Raw genomic sequence first — 17,124 nt, 5'->3', positions numbered from 1 at the left:
AATCAACTATGGTATTGATAAAATCTGTTTCATACCGGCTTTTGGCAGACTGTATAAGGTGATCAGTGCCTTCATTATCAAGCATCCTTTTATTTTTAGCTATCTTTCTATTATTGAAATCGTTTGGCAAATCACAACTGAATTTCTGAGTAAACTAACGAGCGTCGGACAAGCATTTTTCAAAGCTAGTTTGTCGATATTCTTTGATCCAGTCACAATAAATAGTCCAGTCGGCAGGTACTTTTAGCAACTAAAAATTCACAAGTCAATGAAGTTCCAGTATGCTATTTACATATGTTTAGTGATGTCAAATCCAAGTTTTCGACCTCAAGGAGGTTATAGAAAATTTTTGGTGGCCGAAAAACTGCAAAATTTTTGGACTTGTTTTAGTTTTTCACCTATTATTCGAATACGGTCAATCTTAAGTGAAAAGTCATTTTGAATTAGATTGAAGAAAACAAAATTTCCCGTTGATAAAAAGAAATTAATTCAAAATCAATCGGTTAGGAAAGTTTTTACGGATGATCAAAAAATGTTTTTTTTTCCAATTCCGGTAAAAACTCATTTTCAAAGTGCTGTAGCGCTACACCATCAATCCCAATTGCCTACTTCCTCCCTGAAAGTTATGAATCAGTAATTGAAGAGTTCAATAAGCCCCAAAAATTGGAACTTGCCACATTTTGCCAATGCAGCATGAGAGAGTATCTGAGCGCGGACAGCTCTGGCATACGCATGACCAGGCACTATCTTTTCAACTCTCTTTCCAGCATAGATTGTACTGAACAGCTGTTTCAGCCCATTCCCTGCCGTGATCGATCCCATAGCTCCCAGGGACATCAGGAGATGAAATCCTCCCAATCTCACGGTTACATTGGAATAGACTGATTGGCCACCACATCGCGGGATTTCCAAAATAATGGCTAGGCTGGTCGAATGTTACTATGCAGATTTTCTGGCCCACTGCTTTACACTCATCGATAGCAACAAGCAGAGATGTGTAGATGGTGCTGTAGTCGTTGGGAGGGGCGATGATAAATGGAAGACATACAATTTTGAAGCATTCCCCTCCAGTCTATTCGCTTTCTCATAAGTAGCAGACAATCCTAGAACTGCTAGGAGATTCAGTGAATGCTTGGAATTGAACTTCTTGTAGCAAATGTTCAAGAGCAATGTCATAATTTGCTTATGGTATTAACATACGCGTTAATAACTCTCATGCGATAAATTCCAAACTGAACATTTCGTTTGTAACGAAATCGCAATCACTGAGTGTGTTCGGTTGTATCGTTTGGTTCTGTAGGTTTTCTATGCATTTAACATCATCAAATTGCAATAATACGGCATTTATCGCCTAGAATCTGTTTTTCTATCTTGTGTCTGATAAAGGGTTTACAGTAAGTTTAAATTAATCTTTCATTATTTTCTAGCAATCGCTGGAACTTGAAACAGCTAAAAATCTTCTGAATGAAAAAAAAAAAATGGTTTTGCTGTCACCGAAGAATTTGCTGCGTCTACCAACAACAGATTTCAGCTATGACAACCGCAAAGTGTGAATAATAATAATATTCAAGTTTCAACTCCACTATTCGTGCCTACCATATTTGCACCATTGTCGTATCCTTGACCACAACAGTTCTGAATATCTCAGTCATTTTTATCTAGCTCTCCCAATACCTATTGCATTATAATAATGATGATAATAATAATAATAATAATAATGCCAATGCATGGGGTCTTCTTCAATAACATTGGAGACCTTGACTTATCAAAGCGCCTGACGTTCGCTTTTCTCAGGTCGAGTGGGCTGAAGTCGGAAACTGAGGGGTTCATCATGGCTTGCCAGGATGGTGTCTTCAACACCTTAGTCTACCGCAGTCGCGTGATGGGTATAGAGGTTCCTGACACAAGGTGCAGGGCCTGCCGCGAGGCGCCCGAGACCCTAATGCACTTGCTATCAGCATGTCCAGCATATGCGGTTTCGGCCTATATCCATCGACATAACGCGGCCCTAAGAGTGCTATATTACCATCTACGGCACTCTTACGGTATTGACGAGACACCGGTGTTGCCCTACGCTCCGGGGGGAGCAGCACGAGAAGTGCACGAGAAGTGCCGAATTTATTGGAACTATTCGTTCCCCACCCTCAGGCTCATACAAGCTAATAAGCCTGATGTAGTCCTTCTATACCACCAGACCAAAACGATATTTGTCGTGGAGTTTTTAGCTCCTGGCGAGACAAATATCGTCAGAAAAGAGGAGGAAAAACGGAAAAAAAATCGAGATTTTCTCTTCGAACTCCGCAGATTCTATCCAGATCACTCTGTCAAGATTGTTGTTCTGATTATTGGAGTCCTTGGTGGAATGAGGTTCTCCCTACTCTCGAATCTTAAAATCATACCGGCTTGCCGCACTAAGGCAGAAATCTTAGCCTCAACAGTGTAGCAGTTTTTTGACAATAAGAGTTAATTCACCCTTCGGAGCTTGATACCAAACAGTTTTTGGACTACAGTAGGGATAAACTACGATGTCTAACAGGCCTTCTTACAAGTTACTGTCATTTGAAGCATCCTATGCAGAGACTCGGTCTGTCGGAAGACAGTGTGTGACGAAAGGTTTTTTTTAATTTGAAGAAAAATTCTATATGGATTCCATACTGGGGATAACTTTGGAAAATTCTTTTTACAGTTTTCTTCGTAGCTTGCGCCAACAGCTCTGGATAGGACAAGGGCAATCAGATCAAGGTATCATCAGACAAATGAACTTCTCACGGTCCTTCTAACTCGGTCAACAACAGGCAATACTCCAAAATCAAAGAAACGCGACTCATGGCCCATACGAGATCGATGCAAAACAAACTGCTCTCGAGCGTCGCCAACTCCAAATGGGTCCATGCGGCGCCAGTTAGTTTCCGACAGCGCTCCGCGATCATTCCGCTCTCCAGCATCCTTCAACATCAGATCCGCTCTGCACGACTTTTCGTCCTGTTTTCGGCTAATAAAGTTCCGTTGGTGAGGTGACACTATTTGAACTGTACGCAAATTATGCCGGTGGTGCTCATGAGGGTTAATTAGGAACGTAATGGTGAGTTGATTTGCTGGCAAGTACTTGAAGTTTTGGTTTATGTTCACGACTGTTCACGAAGTTTCGAAATAATTTTTGAAGTGTTTTCGAAAGGTTTTGTCTGGTGATTTTTGCTGTAAAATCGTTTGAATGATGACGAAAGGTCACAGTATTTCAGTTACGAATGTTCTGTCGGGAATATTATCTGAATGATATTTTTTGTGAAGGTTTTAACGACTTTCGATGACTTTTTGGTTCGAAACACCGTCCACAATTAAGAAAAACATCAGGTTCAATGAAGAACAATGATTTTTGAGAAACGTAATGGAATTTATTTATTGATATACAGTGTGATCATATATAGTAAAAACTGTTAAATTTCTTTATTACTCTGTTGCCTTTGAACTCGTTGCTTTTGAACAAGATGTTCACATAGGCGTAACATATCATTTATTTTATTTTTACAAAAAATTATAACAAACAAAATAAATTGTCAATCGTTATTATCAATGATTTGCTTGATTGTTCCGAATAAAACAATAAGAGCACATGAATCATTCATATTACGCTTTAAGAGAACGAACTGTTCGCAGAACATTGACATAGATGTCGCTCTATGTAAATTGAGTGATACTTTTGCAAAATACTTCGATATTTTTAATACATCGTTGCTTGCGGCCAAAAAAGTTTTTAAAATTTATTTTTATTACTTATAACTCATTCATATATGTAGTAATAATTGTTAATCATGTTTTCTATTATTGTATTTAATTCTAATTCATACTTTATTTTTAGACATTATATACATGTGTATTATAGGTTACTTTTAATTTAATATTAATTCAATTATGTGGTTACTGTAGTGGATTTTTCTGTTTGTATCCCGAATATATAAATATATATATATATATATATATATATATATATATATATATATATATATATATATATATATGAGGGAAAAAATTCCGATTGTTACTGAATTTTTGCCAAAAAAAACGAATTTTTTCATTTTGATAATGAAAAAGTATATTGGAATAAATTTCCTATTTTCATTACTAATTTCCTCTCTTCAGAAGAAGAAATTGGAATATTTTCTATACTTATATATTCTCAGGATTATTCACCTCTTTTATACAAAAGAAAAGTACACTCTGAATTTTTAAATAAACACGATTCATACATTATTCAATATGATTTTTTTTATTCGAATTAGGAAGAATATTGAATTTCAAAACTTGTCTGAACATTAAACGTGGTACATTTTTAGGAGAGATTAATTTTTGCAAAAAGGAAGATTTTGACTTTCTACTTCTGTTAAAATCTGCTTTTCCGTTGACCAGTTTTAGCGTGCCTACGAAAGACAACTCTCAAAAGTCGAAACCAGTGCTAGCTAAGGAATAATGAGATCATACCTTTAAACGTGTGATTCCTACATCTTTATACAAAAAATGTGAAAATCTTTCAAATGAAAGAAGAAAACAATCAATTACGAAAAAGTGACTCTAAACAGAGGTATGTAGATCATGCAAAGATCTAACACTTCAGACACAAACTGCTACAAACTGACAGAAACTGCTACAAACAGCTACTTTCATATAGACATTGATTTATACGAAAGAGAAATACTCTGGAAACAAATACTTTTATATAAACACTAAATTATACAAAAACATTTCTCTCTTTTCAATTTGAATTTCAAACATTCGTTATGGAATTGAACTAGATATCATTCACAGGATTGCTACACGATATAGTAAATGAAAAAGTTGAAATTTCACTTACATGGAACACTGTCATCATCACTGATGGACATGTTATTTACATCTTTACATCGATTGATTTTTTCCTTTCTTTGGAAGATTCCCACAATTTTTCTATAAAGATGGAGAAGTAGAAAGCCAAAACTTTTTTTTTTCTGAACATATTTGAGCAGAAACCTAACTTTTGTTAACATGCATATGAGGAAACTCTGAATTGAACTATAGAATTATTTTTTCAAAGTCTTATGAAGTTCATCAAAACGATCGTACAAAGAAAGTTTTTGGCTTTCTACTACTCCATCTTGTTATATTTTATTTATTTTTTGTATCAAGATGGAGTAGTAGAAAGCCAAAAACTTTCTTTCCCAAAAATTCATCACCCCTAAAAATATAACTCCTTCAATTCAAATGAGATTCCTCTTGGCTGGGATTGAATCAAATAGGTGAATGAATGTCATTACGATGTCATCGATGACATAAGCAGATCAAGCTTATTCCGTGACATTAAAAAATCGTCATTAATGAATGAATTATGTGTATTTACTATAAGCTTTGGGGCAAGTGTCTTAAGGCGAAACATCGGTGTATACCAGTGAGGGTGACAGTGGTCCATGTAAGTGCAATTTATTACCATTCATTCAAAGTAGAACTCATGTGAATGATATCTGATTTTTATTCCACAACGAATGTTTGAAATACAAACTGAGTAGAGAAAAGTATCTTCTGTATGATTCAGTGTTCATATAGTAGTATTTGTTTCGAAAGAATTATTTTCTTTCGTGTAATTCAATGTTAATATGAAAGTAGCTGTTTCAGGAGGACTTTCTTTCAGTTTGAGTCTGAAAGTTACTTCTTTGCATGATCTACACATACATGTATAGACTCATTTTCAAATTGATTACTTTCTTCCTTTCTTTGGAAGATTCCCTCATCCTTTTTTTTGTATCAAGATGGAGTAGTAGAAAGCCAAAAACTTTCTTTCCCAAAAAAAAAATAAATTAATGACTCCTAAAAATATAACCCCATCAATTCGATCGTACAAAGTCATTTCAGTAACTAAAAAAACACAAAACAAATTTCTATAATAAAATGAAATAGGTAAATACCCATGATCGCATTCTATGTATCTGATTTCACTTTTACAATTCACCTAAACCAGATCGCTGACAGATATTCTGACAGAAATAATCTTGCAACGGTAACTTATGAAAATTTAAAGCTCTCCAATACTATTGAAATAATGATATTTTCACATGTTTTGTTTCAAATGCCCTCATGAGGAAAATAATGTATCTATAGAGTAGGAAGGGTGAGTGTAGGGCCCACAGCACTTAGGCCACATGTGACCCATTGTACATCCTCTTGAGGAGTTGTCCTCCTAGGTCATCGTTCATCCTGTCCTTTCCAAGAAGCTGGACAGGTCTCTGGGAGACATCTCCTTTATATCTGCAGGTGTAGGTCGAAACCCTCCGAACACACACTCTCTTATTGACGATAACTCCGGAAACTCGCATAGGACATGCCCGACAGTTTCATCTTTCTGTTCACACATCTTGCATAGATGTGTGTCCATTAGCCCCATATTATGAAGGTGTTTCCTTAGTTGACAGTGGCGAGTTAGAAATCCTACTGTCAAGCGTAAATTCTTCCTGGTCCTCGCCGGATATTTTTTCGGCGCCAGCTTCCCAGGGTCGCCCAGGGGGATCCTGGCAAGATTGCATCCTCTTTAGGGATTGAGCATGGGTGTGATGTTTGGCTAGTTCCGCAATTGTCGAAGTCATCAGGCCGTAGGTGCCTTGGGTCCCAAAATTCTTATTCCAGCCTCTTCCTTGGCTAACGAGTCGGCAATGCAAATAACTTTACTCCTGTAGTGCCCTTCAACCCACCTCAGGATAATATTATTATCTACCGAGGCTTTGGCAACATCTTGGTGGCACTCTAGTACTAGCCCTGAGCTAACACGTTGTCTGTTCAAGGCCAATAGGACTTGCCTGCCATCAGTGCAGATTATTATGTCTGCCTGAAATTTATTCCCTGTTTATTTCTTTTGTGACGATTGAGATACCAGCTAGTTCCGTTTGAACCACGCTGGTATTTTTTCCCATTCCCCACTCAATCCTTAGGCTTGGTTATCTGGAGTAAACTCCACATCCTGAGCTTTCTTTGGTTTTTGAGCTGTCTGTATATATGCGTATTGCATTTGTAGCATCTGACTCTTCATTTGCATTTTGTAGGGCAGAAGAGGTTGCGCAGTAAGCGCTTCTCGCCATAGGCTTAGCTTCAATTGACACATTCCTTCTTCGATGTTTACACCAGCCGTGCGCAATCGTAACATCGTCATTACCGCAATCTCCTGTATTGTTAGATCTAGGAAAAGAGGAAGTCATCGTGGCGTAACCATTTACTTCCTAATTTCTCATTCAGCCACTGCAAAACATTACTGGTGGATTGAGCAGGCATCATATGATAGAAGGATTTGGAAAAGCTGAATACACTTATTTGAATTAATGAATCGAAGAGGTTTTGTATTAAAGTGTATAATATATTAAAATTCTTGCAAAGCGCTTTCGACTTTTGTCATCATCAGTGCTCACCTGAAAGTAAGTTTCAACTAGATCACTTACTTTCAGGTGAGCACTGATGATGACAAAAGTCGAAAGCGCTTTGCAAGAATTTTAATATATTATACACTTTAATACAAAACCTCTTCGATTCATTAATCATATAATAGAGCTAAAAAGACGCAAACACATAAAATTTGTAAAAAAAGGATACCACGACACACTGGAATGAATATTTATTGAGACATGGAGCTACAAAAACACAAGACATCAAAATGGACAAAACATCTGAAATAACCGATACTCAGTCCTTATTCTCATTTTGATCGATAGGAAAATAGCAATAACCCCTTGGATGAAAACCTGACGACAAATTTCACGTAAACGATTCACAGAAGATGCACTGCCAATCGACATAGCCAAATCCTCCTCCAAATTGCAATGTCGATATTTGCGGGATTCTGGCGAGGATCAAAGGGAAGACTCAGGTGTACATGCGTTCCCATTTCAAAACCGCTTTCAGAGCGAAATGACTTATTCAGTATGCTTCATACGCGTTTACATTTTAATGAACGAATAAAATCGAACCTTACATAAATCACACACACAGCTTCTGGATTAACCCTCACGAGATATGCAGAATGACAGTTTTTGAGCGAGCTTCATTGTTTTACACTGTTCGAAGTTTTTATCCGCTTTTTAGCGTCCTGCTAGGTTAAATATACTGTGGACCGGGAAATGAATCAGATACGCAAGTTCTTTCACGCTGTACTGAAGTTTGAAATGGTGTCTCGACAAGGAAGAGACGACTTTCCGTTCGTAATGATTCAACTTTTACCATTACGGTTCAGAAATTGTGAAAACAAAGTTTCAATATATTTATAAAACAGTTGGGGTGAAGAGTTTTAGGTAAAATTTGATTTCATTGTTCAATACCGTGGACTTCAAGGGCGATAAAACGATTGTAGTGGTCATACAATTTTTCGATACCATTTTTATAATATGATTTGTCTTCAGCCTCAAAGTAGGCCTCAGTTTCGACGATTACCTCGTTATCGGCGCTCAATTTTTTTTCAGTGACTTTTTTTGTGGTTTGAGAACAGGAAAAAATCGCTGAGGGCTAGATCAGGAGAGAATAGTTGATGCAAAAGCAATTCGAAGCCCTATTTTTCATTAATGTGTAACACGTTGCATCATCTTGATAAAAAACACTTTCTTTTTCTTCAAATGGGGCCATTTTTCCGAGATTTCGTCTCTCAAATACTTCAATAATGCTGTTTAATAGTCGCTGTTGATGGTTTTTCCCTTTTTAAGTTATTCGATGTATATTATACCATGCGCATCTCAAAATACTGGTACCATAACATTGCCAGTTGACTGTTGCGTCTTCACACGCTTCGAAGTCGAGTAACCACGTGCAATACACTCAGAAGACAATCGTTTGGGTTCAGTGGCGGATTAAGCATTTTGCCGCCCTAGGCCCCGTCTAATACGCCGCCCTTATTGAACAACAAAATTCTGTATATTTTGATTCACAATTGTTATTAAATGAAGGTTTTATTTTATTCAAATATAATTAATGAATAATACAAAACAAATTTTATTAAACTCTAACATAGTAAATAATAATAATAAACATTTTTCTCAAATAATAATGTATTGCTCAATTTGTAAATCTCTTCTTTCTGGCTTTTGTCTGAGCAAAAGCATCAACTATGTCATCGTAATCAATTTCTTGAACTAGTTGAGCTTTAATAGACAGTAATTCCAAAGCATTGAGTCTATCTTGGCCCATACTTGCGCGTAAATGAGATTTAACCTTTTTTAAGGTGGAAAAAGATCTTTCTCCGGAACAATTGGTAGCAGGAATACTCAAAAAAATACGTAGAGCAATGTCGACATTCGGATAAACATCTCGAAGATTTCGAGAATGCAATACATTGTAAATTTCTTGTGCAGAGCGTAAATCTTCCGTATTTTCTAGAGATTCTTTGAGCTGACATTGTAAATGAATACATTCATTCCCTGACGTCTCTTCCAAATCATTGGGATACTTTTTAACTAATTCATTCGCAAGGTTTTTCAATTCAGTTGAATCTTTACTTTCGTAAAGCTTCTGATTGACGTCCGGCCAATTGTACGCTTACGGTATCTAATATTCGATAACACACATTGGTGCGAAAATTTTCGTGATCAGATGAAGGAACTGTTTCATTCACCCGTGACTCATCTGCCTGAATTTTTGTGGTTTTCTTGCGACCCGTATCATAACGATAATAAACTTGAACTCCAGAGAGTGCTTTTGCTTTTTCTCCATATTCAGAGTATTGTTTGTCCCTTGAAGAAATAACGCCAAAGAACCATAAATTTGTTCTACAGGTTATAAATCTGCATTAGATTCTACATGCCGTAATTTTCGCTGCAGTCCTGTAGCTTCAGATCGCGTAGTCGGTTTTTCATCACAATTTTGTGCAATGAAGTTCAGTGCATTAATTATTCCAGGTTACTCTTTTTGTAACGCGTAACATACATCATATCGAGCAGACCAACGAGTTTGAGAAAGACTCTTAAGTCTTAAACTTGTATGTTGCACTAAGATTTCCCAACGATGTGTTGATACCGTAAAAAATTATAAAGTTCTTGCAAAGTAGAAAAAAAGTTGACTGCTTCGGTGACGGATTCAGCTGCACAAGTTCCTACTAAATTTAAAGAATGGGGAGAACAAGGAATATATTCTGCTAATGGATTAATCATTCTAATTCTTAACTGCACTCCTGATTATAAACCTGAAATATTGCTTGCGTTATCGTAATATTGACCTTGACAGTTCTTAATGTCCAAACTATTATTTTCAAGAGATTTTAATAGAGCATCTTCAACATATTTAGCCTTATTGCCAGTATTTGGTACAGATTCTGAAAATCTCTCAACAATTGCACCGTTATCACGTACATATCTAATGATTATCATGAGCTGATCAACATGTGCAATGTCAGGTGTAGAATCGCCAAAAAAAAATTAGAAATTTTTTGCAATACTTTATTTTGAATTAATAATATAATTTCTCCATATATTGTTTTAGATAAGTACGAGGTATTTCCACGACCAGGGTGTGTATACAATTTAAAATGTTCCTCTAAAAATGTATCAAACTCAGCAATGAGCTCAATGGCACCTGAAAAATTCCCGATTCTGGTGTGAAATTATGGAGCCATGTTCTATCCATTGTCACATATCGACGTATATATTCGGGTTCTTTATACTCTAAAGGACTCGAGGTTTTATCATTCTGTATGATCTTATGGTATTGCTGAATGATGAAGTTTTCGTTGGAAAATGGAAATTTATTAATGGAATTCTGAAGTGTTGTGGTATCCCTATCGATATCGATGCCCCGCGATTTCAGACTCTACACGGTAATGACATTTGAAAAACGCTTGAAACTTCTTCTCATCGCTAAGCTCTTGTCAATTTCGAGTGAATTTGTGTTAGCTATATTTATCATTATACAGGGTGTCCCTGGACTTCCTCTTTTCCTCTCGGGAATATATAGATGGGGTCAAAATATCACCAGTACTTCATATAACTTTTTTTCCTAAAAGTCTTCGTAACCAAGTTACGGGCCCTCGAAGTTACAAAATGAAAAATGTTTTTCTTTGATAACTTTTCAAGTGAATATTTAAAATCATCCAAATTTTGGTAATTGACTAAACAAATGAATTCCGTCGATGAGCTTTCATGCAGGAGTCAGTTGTTTTGCTACAAAGTCAGGAACGGACTACCCCTGATGGTCCACACCCCAAAACTTTGAAATGACAGATATTTTTCAATATTTTCCAACAAAATAAGTTTACTTGGACAATTTTATGAATAAAAGTACTCGTGTGGAAAGTCGATCGGAGCAACGAGTTTTGATAAAAATGTAGTTCTACTCGGCGACATCAAACCCGCTCGTCCACCATTATTTGAAATGAATAATTATCAAAGCAGAAATAATAATGATAACGTTAATTCAACAACATTTATAACAGGAATAATACAAAGTATGCTAAAATGAAGTCGTAAACAAAAAGTACAGTACCTATATGGAAGTTTAAGTCACAATTGTGATAGCAGATATTTTTTCAAAAGAAATATCAAGTTCTGTAGATTCGTGGTGTTTTTAAACTAACAAGCTACTCTACTATGAAATATCGAATTCATTCCATATTTTGTATGTGCATAATACGTGTGGAATAATCACGTTTCGTGTTGATCAGTTATCTGAATCTCATGAAACTCAACATTCGAATGTTTCAAATTCTTCTTCACAGCTAAACTGTTGAGGAGTTTCACTGATAATTATAATTTTATGGGAGAAATTCTTTAACACGAATCTAAATTTAGCTGAAAAAACGCACATCGGAAAAAATATTTACTATACTAATAAAAAGCAAACGAATGAACTACAAAAACGGCTGCACATGATCAGGTGAAAAATATCCAGGGAATAATATTTCTTTCACAGATGTTGACAAAAAAACCTTTTAGAAAGTTTTGATAAAAAATGAGAAACTGGAATGCGATTTTGTTTTGTTGAGTGGTGCGTTGTCATATGACTATCAGTGTATTGTCAATATTCTATAGGATATTTTGAATTTTTTTGATATGGCCGAACAGTTTACATTCAATGAATATGCAGATATGCATGTATTTTATGGACGAGCATTTTGTAATGCTGCAGAAGCTCGTCGTCTGTATTCCGAGCATTTTCCCAATCGACCGGTACCGTCAAGAGAAACATTCGAGCATGTCTATCGCAGCTTGAGGGAGACAGGTATGTAATAATTGATAATTAATTTGAGCACGTTGTTTTATTTCGATATTATTGTAGGTACAGTTTTGCCAAAACGAGGTGGTGAGGGCGCTCCTAGGACTGTACGTACCGTTGTATTGGAGGAAAATATTTTGGAAGCCGTCGCTGATGATCCTTCAATGAGCATCAGAAATCTATCGGAACAGTTCCATACATCCAAGTCCACTATTCATAGAATAATTAGGGAACAACTGCTCCACCCATTTCACATCCAGAAGGTACATGCCATGACACCTCAAGATTTTCCAGCACGACTGGAATATGCCAATTGGTTCATGGATAGGCAAAGAGAGGATATGACTTTTATTAATCGAGTTTTATTCACTGATGAAGCAGGTTTCAGTAGAGATGGAGTTATCAACTCTCATAATCTCCATATATGGGCCGAAGAAAATCCCCATGGGATATTGCAAACAAACACCAACGGAAATTCAACGTGAATGTTTGGGCTGGTATCATAGGAAACCATCTTATAGGACCATTCGTTCTACAGGACCGATTGAATGGAGAACGTTATTTGGAGTTCATTCAGAACGATTTGAATGGACTTTTGGAACATGTTCCATTGCAAACCCGAAGAGATATGTTGTTTATGCATGATGGCGCTCCTCCTCATTTTAGTTTGATTGTGCGTGACCATCTGAACCATATTTTCCACAATAGATGGATTGGTAGAGGTGGGCCATATTCATGGCCATCGCGGTCTCCGGATTTAAATCCATTGGATTTCTTTCTGTGGGGGCATCTAAAAAGCCTTGTTTACGCTACACCTATCTACACAAGAGATGCATTGTTGAATAGAATAACATTACATTGTGAAGCCATAAGAAACGACCCTGGAATGCTATTTCAAGTACAGAGAGAGTGTCTTCGCAGACTAAAAAAATGTATAGAGAGAGAAGGTGGTCATATCGAGCAGTTTCTGTAGCGGATTTTTCATTTCTGTATGCTCTTGAGGCTCTTGAGTTTCGTTAGTTAAACGTGTTTGCATTATAAAAATTCGTTATGAACATTTTACCTATCATTTCCATTTTCCTTAAAAACTAATATTTTCGAATAATGGTAGACATCTCAGGATAAATGTTGTTGAATTAACGTTATCATTATTATTTCTGTTTTGATAATTATTCATTTCAAATAATGGTGGACGAGCGGGTTTGATGTCGTCGAGTGAAACTACATTTTTATCAAGACTCGTTGCTCCGATCGACTTTCCACACGAGTACTTTTATTCATAAAATTGTCCAAGTAACCTTAATTTGTTGAAAAATATTGAAAAATATCTGTCATTTCAAAGTTTTGGGGTGTGGACCATCGGGGGTAGTCCGTTCGTGACTTTGTAGCAAAACAACTGACTCCTGCATGAAAGCTCATCGAAGGAATTCATTTGTTGAGTCAATTACCAAAATTTGGATGATTTTGAATATTCACTTGAAAAGTTATCAAAGAAAAACATTTTTCATTTTGTAACTTCGAGGGCCCGTTACTTGGTAACGAAGGATTTCAGGAAAAAAAGTTTCATGAAGTACTGGTGATATTTTGACCCCATCTATACATTCCCGAGAGGAAAAGAGGAAGTCCAGGGACACCCTGTATACTTCGATTTGTTTTTTAAGATATTTTTGTTATTGCAATGTTTTTTCAAAGTCGATTCGGAAAACAGCTCAAGCTTGTTCTCTGTATTCACATATCTTTTTTTACATAACTACGTCATAAACAATCAAGTTCTGGAGCGTCCTAACACACTCTTCTACGTGTTATTGTTGATTCATTCCTCTATTTCAATAAACATATTGACACTACTCTGACAGCTGCTTATTGCATGTATGGATTCTTGGTTGTAAATACAAAAGACTCTTCAACATTGAAATTACTTCATTTCACTTTTGTTCGCATTTATCGTAGCAACTAATATTAAATCTTCGATTTTTTCGATTATCTGACGCTTTAATTGGAATCAAATTTGGTTGAGGCCTTCCCAGAGTTTCAAGTGAAAACCTGAAAACACCTCGAAATTGAAAGGAAACACTTTGAAAACACATTAAAAATATTACCAAAAAGCACTGCCAAATACAAAACTGCCTGTTTTATACACAAATAACAAATATTATCAAGAAACACTAAAACGATTTACCAAAATATTTTTCAGTCCCGGTCCGTCACGGCATCCCGTCCGAATAATTAAATAAAAAACCAACGCAGTCGTACACTAACGGTGACCAACTGGAGGCTAGCCTCCTCTAACGCTATAATTTCTGCAACTAAAATTACAAATCGGGACGTATGTCGCTGGTTGGATCGGTCTCGCCGAGCTTGTGTTTTTAAAGCGGTCGGAGGCTTGGTTCCCTTGCAACGTATTAACGTATGGCATTTAGTATTTCGGGTTGATAGTTTCTTCGTTATTCATTCATGGGCGGTGCGTTTGATGTTTGTTGATGCAGGATACAGTGTGGTATGTACTACGTAGTGGGTGATAGTGATTTTTTTGGGCATATTATGTATTAATATTGGAAATTAATGGTAAAGTAATGATACCCAAGCGTTTGAAAAAGATAATCATGGGGAGGCTGAGTCTCCCTTGCCTCCTCTGACGAGCCGCCGCTGATTGAAATGTTGTAGTTGAAATGATTGCATGGCTTTCGATGGAGATTACGTTAATGAATAAAGCCAATTTTGAACAAAAAATAACAAGTTGTCTTTCTCAGGCATGTGAATTCTCAGTCCATGTGTTACGGAAATGAAAAAACGAATTGCTACACTTCACTGACTCACAAAACATCTCGAAAATAGGGCAGCAACCTTCCAACCCAAACTCCACTTTGAATACCAACAATTTATATTTGATATTCAAAAATATAAATATCTCAATCGAAACTCATTATTTCGATGAAACATTTCAAATGCACAGCCGCTGCACGAAGCATGAGTTTAATTTCAAACAAACCATTTCCATCAAGAAACAAAAGGTACTTCCAACAGTTGATCAATCCAACCGAATTTCAGTTTGAATTACTTCAAGCTCTATGTTCAACCAATTATTATAATTCCTATAATGAAATCTCCTACCGACTGTATTCGCAGGATATTCATAAAACAGAATCTTTCATTGTATATACAGTAGGTTTTGAAAATGTTTTATCATTTGCTGTTGCTATTATTTCCTTTTGGATTACTTTCTACTGAACATAACGAAGGATAAATATGTGATATCTTATGAGTAGGATTTTTGATAAAGTAATAACAATAACAGACGACGAACATGGCTCCAGAACCTGTCAGTTCAAAGCCAGCTTCAACAATGATCATTGAACGAGATTTGTCCTTTGTCTTCCATTGGAAGGCAACTAAATGAAACCAAAGTCCAGAAGGGTAGCATCGGTGATTCAACACCAGCCAAACCACGAATATACTGCTGAACTCAATTGTCCTTAAAGTTCGAGCCTGGATAAGTTGAGGCAAAGATATCTCCCCTTCGAAGACACAAATATCAAAGACAAACGAGGCTATCCTAGGAAGCGCCTTATTTGAATGTTAGCTTGTCATCAGTGAATCGCTGAGAAATGGCTGGATAAACTTGAGTCGTTCACAATTTTTTTGAATTTTTGCCCATTTCACAGTCTACATTGTTTACATGTTTTCTATTGAAAAGTTTCTTCGGTTTCAATTTATTTATTCAATTCATCGTCCTGTTCGGAGTAGTTCTCTCAGATGAACATTTATGCTACCATTTTTTCCAATCCTCTAAGCAGTTCTGATGTGTCCTAGAGCTTTCTCAGCGATTCGGTTTTTATTTTCTGAATTGTTGCAAAACGCCTTCCTCTCATGGGTTTCTTTAATCTTGAGAACAGGCGAAAGTCAAAAGGGGCCAAATCTGGTATATACAGCGGCTGAGACATGATTACAGTGTTGTTCTTGTCAAAAAAATACAACCAAGCAATGACTTGTGAGCAAGTGAAGCAAAAGCTGTAAATTGTTTTTCAATAATACCGGACGTATTATTACGTATTATTCAATAATACCGGACGTTTTTTTCGTATTGCTTCTCGCAAGCGGCGCGTAACTTCAAGATTTGTTTTTTGGTTCCTAGGGAACTGTCTGACTTGTCTATTTGATCCAAGTCTCCAAGGCTTATTGCGTTTATTCTCTCATCTTCTCATGGCACCCATTCCATCAGTCTCGTTCCCTGTACTAGTTTGTACAGGTTCCATGTTGGAAACTCGTCATATTCTTCTGGACGTAATTTTGTACGTCCATATATTGGCTGCCTCCTGTGATTCAATGCCTCACATTCGCATAAGATGTGTAGAGCTGTTTCTATCCCTTCGTTGCATAATCTGCAGCTGATGTCTCCGTTGTATAGCCCTATTTCATTCAAGTGTCCTCTAAGCGGACAATGACCGGTTAGTAACCCTGTAATTATTCTGAGCCGATTCTTACTATATTGAAGTAGTTCTTCGGTTTTTTCTCGGACGGTTCCCTAATGAAGGTTCTACTGTGTTTGTTGCCAGGTACTTTTGTCCAGTACTCTGTGTGTTTCTTATTGGTCCATGCCTTAATCTGGTTTCGTACCAATGATTTTGGTACCCCCAGAGCTGGTTCAGGACCAAGTGATTCCTGAATGTCCAAGCAGCCAGTACAAAGTTAATATGTTCCTGTTTGCAAGTTCATTCAGTTCTTCATGGCATTCCACTACCAGTTTTGATGTCACCTTCGGGTTTGTCAGAGCCCCTAGTGCGCTCTTGGTGACTATTAAAATATTGACCCGCTCATTTCTTTGAGGTCTCAATTTAATAAGCCTTGCACACTGCAAGATAGCATACACTTCCGCACGAAACACGGATGTGTATAGTCTTAGCGGATAACTGTAGTTTAAATTTCTATTCG

General features: G+C 36.6%; 1 protein-coding gene across 2 annotated transcripts in view; it reads left to right on the top strand.

Annotated features, from left to right (window-relative positions):
• The first annotated feature begins 2,860 nt into the window (after positions 1-2,860).
• Positions 2,861-17,124, top strand: part of LOC111507405 (neural cell adhesion molecule 2) — a 200,966-nt gene continuing 186,702 nt past the window's right edge. The window contains exon 1 of one of the 2 annotated variants that reach the window (XM_074181524.1): positions 2,861-3,082. The gene's annotated coding sequence lies outside the window, so the exon portion shown is untranslated. The remainder of the gene's footprint in view (positions 3,083-17,124) is intronic. The other variant, XM_074181525.1, reaches the window with a different exon arrangement.

The sequence above is a fragment of the Leptinotarsa decemlineata genome, unplaced genomic scaffold (assembly GCF_025532065.1).
Source record: "Leptinotarsa decemlineata unplaced genomic scaffold, Ldec_3_MD MMD2_tig00026314_RagTag_RagTag, whole genome shotgun sequence".
NCBI lineage: Eukaryota > Metazoa > Arthropoda > Insecta > Coleoptera > Chrysomelidae > Leptinotarsa > Leptinotarsa decemlineata.
This window is presented reverse-complemented; position numbering and strand designations above follow the sequence as displayed.